This window comes from Panthera onca, chromosome D3, assembly GCF_046562875.1.
Source record: "Panthera onca isolate mPanOnc1 chromosome D3, mPanOnc1 haplotype 2, whole genome shotgun sequence".
NCBI classification, from domain to species: domain Eukaryota; kingdom Metazoa; phylum Chordata; class Mammalia; order Carnivora; family Felidae; genus Panthera; species Panthera onca.
In genome coordinates, this window is record NC_138350.1 from 67,230,037 (window position 1) to 67,243,458 (window position 13,422).

Below are 13,422 nucleotides of genomic sequence, written 5' to 3' on the forward strand. Positions count from 1 at the left end.
ACTAGAAGAAACTGAGGCACAGAAAGTTCAGGTGACCTGCCCAAAGCCATCCAGCTGGTAAAGGGAGCAAAGCTGTATCTCTTGTCAGTAAAATCTTAAACCGAAACACTTCTGTAAACCTTGTTGCTGATCAAGCCATGGCATCACCCTTTCTATTTGAAGACATTCTTGCAAACAAGTAAGGTCACAAAATCCACCAGTATTCCTGGTGGAAGGGACACACCAGCCCTTCATTTCACAGAGGTGGACATGTGCAGACCAGCAAGGGGAAGTTCACACAGCAAATCGGAGATAGCATCCTGTCTCCTGTTGGCCCCCAGCTCTGAACCGCTCTACCCAGAGCACAAAGTTACTGATTATTCCAGTTACTCATGTCTTTGGGGCTAACACTCCACCTTAGGCTATTCTCGAGAGGACGGTGAGTGTTCAAGAAGGGGCATGAGTAACCCTGTAGAGTCCCCCACTTTCTGTGGCCTTGTGCACCTCCAGGGAGCACACCGGAGCAGAGTGAGGGAGCCTGGCCCTTCAGGGGTCAAACCCCCCACACCTCATCGGGATCTGCTCTCTTCCTTGCCCTACTGCCGGGGGACCCCTCAGGGGACAAAGCCTGCCACTCTATCTATTGCACATGAACTTCCAAGCGCTGCTCCCCGGCCCTCCCCCCTCCCCTTCCACACCCTTCTCACTACCCTCAAGATCAACCTGCCAACAGAGCCCAGGACGCTGGCCAGCCTGACTCCCGTCCCTAACTCTGTGAACCCAAGCTGCTTCACGATAATGACCAACACGATCATCACAGCCATGACGGCCACTCATCACTGTTCTTCATTGCTCTGTTCCAGCCACATGCATGCCCAGTGCGTCTAAGCCTCCCAATAGCCTCATGTGACAGGTGAGGAAACTCAGGTAAAGGGAGGTGAGGAGCTTGCTCAAGGCCACAAAGCTAACACCTGCTGGGGCCTGGATTCAAAGGTGTGTTTATGGCTTACCTGTCCGACATACCTGCATAATGCATGTCCCCTGTATTTTTGTGACAGAGATTCTTTGATTACCTCCTTATCTGAGAGTAGTTTTTAAAAACTGTGATAAAATATATATAACACTAAAGTTGCCATTTTCACCATTTGGGGGCACAGTTCGGCGGCATTATCCTAGCCACAGCACTGTGCAATCGTCACCGCTATTTCAAAATCTTTGTCACCAACTCAAGACAAAAACTGTAACCATTAAGCAATAACTTCTCAATTATTCCTTCCTCTCTCCAGCCCTGGTAGCCTCTCATCTACTTTCTGTCTCTATGAGTTTGCCTGCTCTAGGGATTTCATACCAGTGGAATCCTGCCACATTTGTCCTTTGTCTGCAAAGCCAGGAAGCCCAGCTCCTCGACTTTTCAGGCTCTCAGGTTGGCACCTGCCGAAAGGCCTGCCTCCTTCAGGGGGATATTGTGGAGGTGTGAATTCCAGCATGGGGGCTTGGATGCCATCATGGGGAAGGCCAGTCCTGTGGGGGGTTCAGTGTCCCTGGTTACTGAAGGCAAGGGGCCTCCTGCAGAGGGCTGCTGAAGCAGCATATTAGGGGAAAAGAGAGAGGAGTCCTTGCAGGAAGAGGAGGAAAAGAGGGGACCCCAGTGCCTCCGGCACATGGGGGCTGTGTTGTCACAGGCGGCCAGCGGCAGGCCTTGGAGGAACACGTTGGGCATTGCATCCCCGAGGAGAAACAGGGTGGCCCGACCAATGTTCAGAGCCCCTCACCCCCATTCTGGGCCCATGGACTCTTCAGCCACCTCCTCCTCTCCTCCCGCCGTCTGCCCTTCCCTGGGATTCCAGCCAGGCAACTTCCTCCCTATCCCGAGGTGTTGCTCGTACAGCCCTGTGTATTCCCTCCGCCAGTGCCCGGCTCCGGCCCCTAACTCAGGTCCCCAGCTCTTTCAGGAAGCCTTCCTCCCCACCTCCACTAGGTCCTTTTGAGTCTACATCATGGGATCTACCACGCTGCGGGGGTGGCGGGCACTGCCTGTCACACAACGGAGAGGGTTCTGCACCTGAGTCCCGGGGCTGCCCTTTTCCTTCTAGCTGACCTAGGGCGCCCTGCTCAGCCACTCTGCACCTCAGATCTTTATCCGTCAAGCGGACCTGAAAATACCCACCACGTGGGATGGTCACGAAGATGAGAAGGAATGCGTGTCTGTGGCTTACAAACCGGGGTGTGCGGCAGAATTGTCGCAAAGGCACAACATACGAGGCGGCAGATCTTTCTGATGCTCAGTTTTAGTCAACTGTTTGTGCAAAACGCATTCCTTTTAGGTTAAAAACTAGAGGTGACTACGGAGAAGAATGAAACACTCGCATTGCTTTTAAAAGATGAAACAAGCAACCTCCAGGGCATCTCTCGCTTTCTGGGAGCCACGTTAGGAATTCTCTTGGACTCACAATAGGCATCGCCCACTTTGTTTAGTGGGTGCTTCTGGGACGGGCTGCTGAGGACACGGGAGGTCATGGGCCAGGCACGTGGCAGGCACTCGATAAAGGGTAGCTGGGGTATTCCCCCCGTTGTTGTGGGGGAAGGGTTTAAAGCAGCGGCACCTGCTGAGTGAGCCAGTACAGTGGACAGGTCTTACGGTTGGTATTTGTGTCTTGATCTCCCTTGAGACAGGTACAGTATTGGGGTGGGAAGCCTAGGGGGCTGGATTCCCCGGAGACTTTTGTCTCGGCTCCACCATCACAGGCTGGATGTGTGTCCTTGGACACGTCACTTAACTTCTCTGAGCCTGGGTTAACTCACCTACAAAATGCAGACAAATGGCCTAACAAAGGCTTCTTTGCAGGGCTCTGTGCAGATGACATTAAGAGCAAGGTGGTGCAAAGAGAGCAGAGGCTAAAGAAGCATCCACATGCTCGTTTAACTCCAGTGCTCCCCACTGCGGCCCAGAGAGGCCCGTTGGGCAGGTAAAGCACTCTGTGAATGGTTGACCACAGCCTGGAGTGTAAGGTTCTGTTACCACAGCCCTGCAAGGCAGACGGGGCGGGGGCTGTGCTGCCGACTCCGGAGACGGAGACCAGGAGGCCAAGGCACTAAGTGGCTTTCCAAGATCCAAGTGGGGGAGCTGGGCCCGGAGCCCCTGACTCTCAGTTGGTGCTCTCCCGGCTCACCACCCTCCTACTGCGCAGTGCGGCCCAAAGATGAAACGGGGGTGGGGGGGCCTCGGTAGGCGATGAGCTCCCGGTACCTTCAATGTTCACTCAGAGGTTGGCAGGCATGACAGAGTGAAATCCAAGCCCTGGAGACGATCCAACCTACTGATCTCTGAAAGGTGTCTTTCAGTTCCTGAGCTTCTGGGATTCTAGCTGGCTATCGGATTGGGAGAGGCTGCCCAGGGCTCTGATTTGGTGCTACTCTCCACGTTTGCTTGTTACACGTCACTTGTCTTTTCTGCAGAGCCCGGTCCGGCACTCAGCACCCAGTAAGTGCTCAATAAATACTTGGTGATGGTTTTGCTAAAGGGGCCCTGGAAGCTGTTGTCCACCTGGAGCAAAGCCTTTGGGGCTCAGCCAGTGAGGACACTGACACTTATGCGGCACCTCCTGTATGCTGAGCAAGGAGATGCCTCAGCAGGCCCTGCCTCTCCCTGGCCTGCTAAACCCCGTTCCACCCTTCCATCAGAATGATCTGTGTCTGCTCTCTCTGCACAATGGCCATCCGGAGGTAGCTCTGTGTCCGGTCCCTCCTTGGCCAGAGGCAAAGTCCTGACCCTTCCCCCACCCTCAGAGGCTTCCCGCCCACTCCTGAATCTCCACTTTGAAAACTTCTCATGGACAAGAGATCTCCAGGCCACAGCCACCTACCCACCCTCGATTCCCCTCCCTGTCCGGGCTGCCCCTCCCACGGGGCCCCAGCCTACCCATTTCCTCTGCCCTTTTCACCCTTTGGCAGCATAACTGGCTATTCTGAGCCCTTGGCCCAGCTCCTTCTCCCTACCAGCTGCTCCCTTACTGAGGCCTCCATGTTTGCCTCTCTCTTTGGAGGTGACTGTGACTCAGCCCTGCCACACACAAAAAAAAATCCTGAAAGCATTTGGCACTATGATATGAGGACCCCAAAGGCAGCAAGACTCAGCACAGACCTAATTCTTGAGTTACCTACTTGGAAATGTTAAATACAGACCTCTGCATTGCTAGGCTGTGTGTGTGTGTGTGTGTGTGTGTGTGTGTGTGTGTGTGTAGCGCGTGCATGCCAATAGATCCGGGGTCCTTCCAAGAAGCTTTTCAAAGCAATCTTTCTCCCCTCTTGCCAGAAACAATGAATTAGTGAAGATGAGCCCCAACAGGATTAATAGTGCTTTTCTGGTTACTCCAGGCTTCTTGCTTCTTTCATAACACAGCAGCCACTGAATTTCAAGGTTTCTTTGAGAAGATTCTAGGGCAATTACTGCCGATCTTATAAAATTACACCGAATGGTATGTTTGAAAAGACAATTTTCTGAACTCGGCTCTGTGAAAAGTTTCCCATAAAAGCAGCAACAGATAAAGGTGCCCGCCCCCCATCAATCAGTGTTAGTAGGATCTTCGGATTCCTTTCAGACAGTGAGGAAGGGAAAGGGGAGGAGGACAGGGTTACAAAAAGGAAAAAAAAACAGGTCCCTGTGCCTTGATTTGGCCTTGGTGACCAAGAAAACACACTCTGAGGGCACAGTCAATATTTGATTCGCTGAGCTTATCAGCCAAGCCTCGACCTGCGGGGAGCAAAGGGCAGAGCCTAGCACAAAACCTGGGATGCTGTGTGAGGCGTTCAGGACGAGGGCTGGGCGGGCCAACAGCTTTCCCAGGTCAGAGGCTCCTTGCAAAGAGGCCCTTGCAAAATGTTTGCTTCCTTCCAAGACAACTTTCCTGTATCTCTGTACCAAAGCTTTCAGATCGTGAAGCTGTGGCAAATTTGTGTTTTTGACAAATACATGGTCAACATGCAGGTATTCCTAAGCGGGACACAAAACCCAAGGCCATAAGGGGGAGAAAAAGGGGGGGGGAGATGAATATGATTAAATAAAAGTTAAAAACTTTTATGTCATAAAGATGCCACAGTCCAAGTTGGAAGTCAAGAGACTGGGAGAAAGTAACTGTGTTATATGTAACAGACATACATTTACACCTGCAGTATAAAGAGTTCCTATAAATTTATAAAAAAAAAAAAAAAGAAAATACCATGAAGTATACATGCTTGTTAAAATTACACTGCTCACTGCTCGATCTCACTAATAATTTTTTTAAAACATGAAAACTAACTGTTAGGGACGCCTGGGTAGCTCAGTCGGTTGAGTGGTCAATTCTTGATTTCGGCTCAGGTCATGATCCCAGGGTCATGGGATCAAGCCCGGCATCAGGCTCCAGCTCAAGATTTTCTCTCTTTCTCTCTCCCTGTGACCTTCTTCCCCATTAGTGCTCTCTCTCTCTCTCAAAACAAACACAAACAAAAAACAAAACAGAACAAAAAACCACACAAAACAAAAACAAAAAACCCTACAAGCAACAACAACAACAACAACCCAACTGTGAAGTGCATATGATGAGATGAGGGGGCAGACACCCTGTCTCTGGAGGAGGCAGGGGCTCTGGAGGCCAGAGAGTGCTGGACCAATGCCAGGGTTCTATCATGGTGGCTTTTGAACTTCCAGGTAGGACCTTAGACTAAAGAGCTAAAATGTGAGATCTAGTCATCTGTCCAATGAGACCTCAGGCAAATCATTATCCCTGTCTGGGACAGTTTTCTAGTTAACGTTTTAGTGGAAGTGGCACTAAAGAATGGTATTGGTTGGTTCTGTGTCTTCTGCGTCAAGCATTAGAAATGGCTTTGGACACCTTCCCCCTTCCCTGAGCGGCTCCAGAATGTTTCTTGCACTGTTCTCTACCCACCTTCTTCACTCTGGAAGACTGGAAACAGAGAAGTTTTAGTGGGTCTGCTTCCCAGCTGTGGAATCGGAAAGCCTGGAAAAGAAGTGGCTGAGCAAAGACCCTCAGCAGCCCCCGGTGAGTGTGACAGCTGTTCCTGGGCTCCTGCCCCGTCTCCTTGGGGGTCTGTCTGTGCCCCAAGGGCTGCTGGTCAGATGGGTGCATGGGGGTGGAGTGGAAGAACAAGCACAGGTCAGACAAGAGGAAGGTGAGGTGCAGGGAATGAGCACAGACGGCAATGAAATGTCATTCCGTTAGCTATTCATTGAAAGCCCCATTTGAACTGTGCTCATCCCAAAGACAACCTTCCCCCAGCAACACCCGTGAACGTTCAGGTCAGCCACCAAGGGTGTTCTCACGGCCTGCCCCTTGAGCGATGGGGTTCCTCAGTGCTTAGCTGTCCTCCACTGCACCACCAGTGAGGAGTGGTCCAGAGGCACCGCCTTCGGGTGCTGAAGCGGTACCGATCCCTCCCCGCCCGGCTAACTAGCACCTCACTTTCCTATTGATCAGGGGGCCCCTGAGCCCGTCTCAGATGGATGGGGACTCATTCACCACAGCTCCCGTTGGGCCTGGTGGCCTCTCCAGAGAAGAATAGGCAGGCTGAGATGCGAGCTGGGGTCCTGAGGTCCATCCACCTGGAGAAATGGGGGGTTGAGGGGAGGAGGAGACACATCTAAAGAGAAGTGCTCCCCCACACCAGGGACAGCTCCAGAGACGCGCGTTTTCAGATATGTTCTGGTTTGTGTGGCTGGGCTCCGGGATTAGGGGGATGGGGCTGGCGCGCCTCCTGGTCCTCAGACATTCAGAGATGGCCAGGAGGAGTAGAAGACCCATTAACACCTCAGCAAAGGAAGCAAGTGCCTGCGAGAGCCTCCCACACATCTGTGGAAAACTTTGAGCCAGGGTACACAGGTGCCTGCCCTAAGTGAACCCACCCTCCCTGGGTTCACCCCATCCTTTATGCCCGTCCTCTCCGCACGGACGTGACAGATGATGGAAGTCACGCTTTTGCGTGGCCTCTGGGGCTTGCTGTGGTTGCCCCTCGCCCCAGCAGGTCACGGGGGGCATGGTGCTCTTCCACTGGAAGACAGCTCACTGCCCCATCAGGCAGGAACGCTTCACTTCCTGACCCCGCAGGGAGTGGACCCTGGGCTCTGCACACAGCCCACACTCAACTGGCACTTGTCAACCACCCACCTGGAAGTGGGCATTACACCCCGGGGTTGGCAGGTCCCTGGGCCCAGAAGGTCCCTTGGAAGCCACTGAAGACAGCTTAGAGTCTCACTTGCTCTCCCCCAGCCTTGCCTGTGCCTGTGGACTCCTGGCCGACAGAGCTCCCTGGCCTGGCTCTTCAAGCAGGACTAAGCAGTCTCGTGGCTTCTTCCCTAGGCTGGCCGATACCCAGCTCCCCCACAGGAGGGACTGAGGCCATCTCAACGCCTCCTGGATAGCAGTGGATGTGACACAGCAAGAGCTCTTTGAGATGGGGAAGCCAGCGCTGCTCCTTTCGAATTCCCCCACCCCCTCAGCCCTTACTTTGTCCACCTAAGCCAGGCCTTCTACTCAGCGAGGAATATTCCAGAAATCATCCATCACTAAACTCTGGGAGTGGATCTCCGTAGCTGTACAGTTGGAAAGGATCTGGAAAACCCACAGACCCCCCACGATGGGAAAGACCGCTAGCACGTGGCAGGCAGGGACACCGCATCCGTCACTATGGCACCAGTGCCTGCACGACCCGGACGGGCTGGGCTCTCAGCATCAGCGTGCAGTGTTGCACTCGGGCCTTAGCTTGCTGTCCTCTGGCTGCCCTACAGCCTGGCACAAAGGCACATACTAAGTGTCTGTAAATGAACGGACATGTGCCTTATGGGCATCAGGGTCCGGGCTGTGCCTGTGGCCTACTTTATTGGTGCAATGGCCTTGCAAGGCAGATATGATCATTCCGTTTAACAGATGAGAAAACTGAGGCCCAGAGAGGTCAAGGGGCTTCCCCCGGGACACTCAGCAAGTGTCTGGCCAGAGTTCAAGCTTACCTCCTGTCCCTGACCACTGTGGTTTCTCCCTTTGCATCTCGGCAGCCGGGCACTGATTGCCCATCCCCTATCTGTGACACTACGGCTCAGCATTCGGGGAGCATTCAGAGCTGAGTGAGAAGCAGTTCCAGCTCTCAGGTCGTCCATACTGAAAGGGGCAGACAGTCCCGTTCACAGCTACCTTTGAAGACCAACAAGGCAAGGCCTGCCCAAGCAGCTGAAGCCCCACCTGTGTGGGCCACAGGCGCGGGGGTGGGGGTGGGGGGCGCGGCGAAGGGGGCGGGTAGAGGGTTCATTCTGATGTTTGAGAAAGGAATCTGGGAAGAAGCGGCTCTGAGTTGGGCCACAAAGGCCACATGGGCTTGGAGTGATGGACAGAGGCTGAAGAAGCTTTAAAGATGGATTTTCAGGGCACCTGCGTAGCTCAGCCTGTTAAGCATTGGACTCTTGGTTTCAGCTCAAGTCATGATCTCGCGGTGCGTGAGTTCAAGCCCCACGTTGGGCTCTGTACTGGCAGTGCGGAGCCTGCTTGCGATTCTCTCTCCCTCCCTCTGCCTTTCCTGCGTGCCCTCTCTCTCTCTCTCTCAAAATAAATAAATAAATAAATAAGTACACTTAAAAAAATTAAAAACTAAAGATGGATTTTTCAGGGGCACCTGGGTGGCTCCGTCGGTTAAGCTTCCGAGACTTCGGCTCAGGTCATCATCTCACGGTTCGTGAGTTCGAGCCCCGCGTGTGGCCCTGTGCCGACAGCTCGGAGCCTGGAACCTGATTTGGATTCTGAGTCTCTCTCTGCCCCTCCCTTCTTCACGCTCTCACTCTCTCTCTCTCTCTCTCCACAGTAAGTAAACGTTAAAAAAAATTACAAATAAATTAAAAAAAAAAAACCAGATGGATTTTCAGGAGCCCCCTGGGGGAGGATGGGTGTGAGATGGGGGCTTCCCAGCATTTAAATGTCATAACGTAAGTCATCTGGAGCCTGGCAGGGCAGGCCTTGGGAGAGGGGGAAGGGCTGGTAGCTCTCTGTGACTCTGCTGGGTGGGGGGGGGGGGGGGGGACCTTTCGGATTTCTCCGCCAGAACTTCAGCGCAGAGGAGGCTGGAGGGGGGGCCCTGCTGGTGAGAGAAGGGAGCAGAGAGCCGGCCTCAGCATGCCCTCCCTCCTAAGTGTGGTCTGGGAGATTCAGCCAACCTCCTGGCCTCGATCATCAGGACCCCGGAGGGGGGAGGCAGATAAGCGAGCTCTGAAGGACGAGTTCCAACCACAGGGCCACAGACTTATTATTTTTCCCACACACTTGATTGGCCTGCCACACTGGGCCTCAGGAATGGCCTCGCTGGGCCCGCAGCTGATCCTGGAAGAGGAGGGAAAGGACAGGTTTGGCGGCCCGTCCCCCAAGCGCCTGGCCTGGGGCTGGATCCAGAGGGCAGTGGGGCTTGCTGCTCTCCCTGCCTCCTGTCTGCTGCCTCCTCCTGGTTTTGGGCTTTTTCCCTTCCAGGTCAGCACGGTTCAGGAGGGAGCACTTGGCTCAGGAGGCCGTTGGAAAGGTTCTATCAGAGGCCCACAGGCACATGCTTTTCTGGGAGTGCAGACAGAGCGCTGGGTGGGAGTGAGAGCCCACACCTCTCTTGGGAGGACGCCCCGGAGCACAAACAGTAACTCACTGTAAGCCATTAACACGCTGTGACACCTTCCCTGGGCCTCAGTTTCCGTTTCTGTAAAATGGGCGCCTTGGAGTTGTCCCTGTCTTAGTCCTTGAAAAATGGCATCTTCCTCTAAAACCAGGTGAGCGGACAGATAGTTTGCTTCAAGTTTTGTTAGAATTTCTACACCTACATTGTGATTTGAACAGTCCCACTGTGTCGAGGGCACTGGACTTGAGACCTGATGAGGAGAATCAGCAGAACCCCACCCCCACCCTGCAGTACAGGAAACTATTGTTCGCTGAAATTCCACTCCATGCTAGGCCCTCTGCCCATGGAAAATATTTATGTTTATTATCTTATTCAGTCTTGACATCGGCTCTGGGAAGAGATGGTTATCATCCCCATTTTCCCCAATCTGACAGAGTTTCTTCAATTTCTTAAAGTCCTGAAGTGGTTTCCTACCCCCTCCAGGATGAAATCCAGCACCTCGCCACTCCCTGTTAGCTCACTTGGGGCAGCTCCTACCCCATTCATTCTGGTTCCTGAAGTCCCTTCAGGTCCTGCTTCTCCCCAAAGAAGGGCCAAGACCTGGGGGAGGCCAGTGAGGTGCCCAAGGAGCAAAATTTAAGGAGGTCCTCACTCCCAAGTGCCCGGGCTCCACTGGCACAGCGCTGAGCGTGAGGCCTCCTTAAATTTTGCCCTACAAGCTGCACTTGTCCCACACTCCCTGTGTCTTCCCTCCCAAAGGACCTGTTTCTTCTTTGAAGTTCCCTTAGCCTTTTGGGGGGGGGGTGGGTTCAGATTTGATTCCTTGCCTGAGCCTCTCTCACTCCAGGGCAGAGACCACTTTTCCTCTGTCCCCATCCTGAAACCAACTGGGCACAGGGCTTTCACACCTCCAACCCTCCAACGTGCTCCCCTCTGCACTTATCTGCTCTCTGCTGCATGTGCCTACGGCCCCGATTCTCCTCTTAGCATCGACATAAAAATAATGATTTTTCTTCTCAATGAAATATTATGTAGCCACTAAAAACTGTGCTTGCCCGTGGGTGAATTCTTCTATAACCTCGATGTAAAAAAGGCTTTCTAAGTATGACTGAAAATCCAGAGGCAATTACAGAAGAGACTGATGCATCTGACTATATAAAAATAAAAACAGTTTAGGGGTGCCTGGGTGGCTCAGTGGGTTAAGCATCTTGATTTCGGCCCAAGTCATAATCTCCTGAGTTCATGAGTTCGAGCCCCGCATCAGGGGCTTAGGCGTGTGTGTGTGTGTGTGTGTGTGTGTGTGTGTGTGTGTAAACTCTTAAAAATTGAGAAACAAAGAACCAAAACCCAATAGAAAAGTAGACAATAGAAAAAAGAACAAAAGAATGGATAATTCACAGAAGGAATATAAAAATTATCCTTAAACCTATGAAAGAATGTTCAACTTCACTCATGATAAAAGAAATGCAAATTCAAACTACCTACACCAAGGTGCCATCTCATACTCATGAGACCGGCAAAACGTCCAAAATTGACACGACCTTCTATTGGCAAGACTGGGAGGAAACAGGTCAGAAATCAAAACAGTACAACCGCATGGAGGGGTACCTGGAAACACTTAACAAAACTACATGCATATTTACTCTTCCCAGTAATCTCACTCCTAGAAATTTGCCTGGAGGATACACTCCCGAGCATTGAAACACACACACATTATTTGGAATTGTAAACCACAGGAAACCACCTAAACAGCCACCCAGAGGAGAGCAGGTGCATAAACTATGGCGCGCGCGCGCGCACACACACACACACACACACACACACACACACACACACACACGGAGTACTGTGCCAGCTATTAAAAAAAATGTGGAAGGACCTCAATGAACTGGCATGGAGTATCTTCCAGGAGACAATATTGAACACGTAAAGCAAAGTATAAAAAAAGCATATATGATACGGTCCGATACGGTGTCTTCTGGGTAAATAAAGAAGGGAAAATTAAAAAACGTATATAAAAATGTGCTTATCTTTACAAAAAGCCATAGAATTAATTGTAAGCATAAAAGAATTAAGTTGGTTAATGCAGGGGGCGGGGAATGGGGCTGAAGGAATACAGGAGAGTGACACATCTCTTAGTATAGGTTGTGTCGTTCTGACTTTTGAAAGTATGTTAACATTCTACCTATTTTTAAAAATTTAAACCAGTAAGGGGTGCCTGGGTGGCTCAGTCGGTTGAGCGTCTGTCCGACTTTGGCTCAGGTCATAATCTCGCAGTTAGTGAGTTCGAGCCCTGCTTCGGGCTCTGTGCTGACAGCTCAGCGCCTGGCGCCTGCTTCGGAATCTGTCTTCCTCTCTCTCTGCCCTTCCTCCGCTCACAATCTGTCTCTCTCTCTCAAACATAAATAAACATTGAAAATTTCTTCTTAATTTAAATAAATAAGAATAGGAAGGGGAAAAAATGCCTAAAGCTGAAAACACACTGGAAAAAAAAATAAACCTAACTGTATTTCAAATAAATACTCTTACCACACTGAAGGGCAAGGAAAGAAAGAAAGGACTACTCCAAACTATTTATGAACAAAGCAGGGAGAGGGAAGGGAAGGTTTGTTGATTGCAGTGGTGAAGCAATCCTGACATTACTTTGGATGTGATATAGGATTAAGTAGATGACTGAATGTGTTGATGGCTTTGGGGTTTTCACTGTGGGCGAAGGATACATAAGTATGGAATGGGGAGAGGCAAGAAGCAGCCCTGAAGAGGTGGATTGGGATTGGAGGCACTGGTGTGGACTCGTGATGAGTAGCATACGAATATGTAAATGTATATGCATGCTTCTGTGCATACGTACATACATGTATACGTATGTGTGGAAAATATGTGTATGTACATGTGTATAAACATGCACCTATTTCCTAGTTCTGTCCCCTGAAAGGGCTAAGGAGCAAAGATACCCAGAGGCAGTGGGCACACCCAGGGCCCAGACTTTGGTCTCTAATACCACTCCCACTAAAAGGGAACAGGCACCTCAGAGAAATGACTGGTTGCAAGGCTTGTTCAGGGGTAGATACCTGAGGAGCCTGGAACCTCTTGTTATCCCAGCAAGTAAGAAAGCGCTCCAGAATCGGGATGGTGGCATATCCAAATATCATGGGAGTCAGTTTGTAGAGGCTCCCACTGGTGAAGTCTGGGGCAATTTATGCACCAAAAGAATTGAGCACAGTGAGAAACAATAAACCACTGGAAAAAAAAGGAACTCATCGGTCCACACAGATAGATACGTTTTACTGCTTATGATCAGAAATATATACTGACCAAATATATCGTGCTACTGTAGAATGCCAAGGGCTTTCTACACTACACACTATGGAGGTTGTGCTGGAGCTGGAAAACCACCATTTTTTTTTTTTTTTTTTTTTTTTGGAAAACCACCATTTTGCAACCATCATATTAAGGATTGGATCAGGCAAGAGGCATCAATGGAGGCTCCCCCTGGGGGAAACTGATGAGAAGCAGGGTATTTGCATGGTCTAAAACATCTCCCCACCGACTGCTTACTAGTTCCAAGGGAGAACAAAGACAATGATCATGTAGGGGGAAAACAGGTAATACTTTGACCTGGAGATTAAAATTAACATCACCAGTGAGGGCCAGCAGTGCCCGCGGATGTGACTGCGTGAGAAGAACCCACGGTTGCCTCGGCAGGATTCTGGCCAAGGCTGTATAATCTGGATCTCACCACAACAAAACATCGCACACCCCCCAAATGGGGACCATTTTATTGAAAATAAGAAGGGGGCATTGCGTCCT

The 13,422-nt window shown here is 51.2% G+C and overlaps 1 protein-coding gene across 3 annotated transcripts in view; it reads right to left on the minus strand.

The window, feature by feature from the left end:
• Nucleotides 1–13,422, minus strand: part of ZBTB7C (zinc finger and BTB domain containing 7C) — a 350,726-nt gene that overhangs the window by 131,754 nt on the left and 205,550 nt on the right. The gene's annotated exons all lie outside the window — the stretch shown is intronic.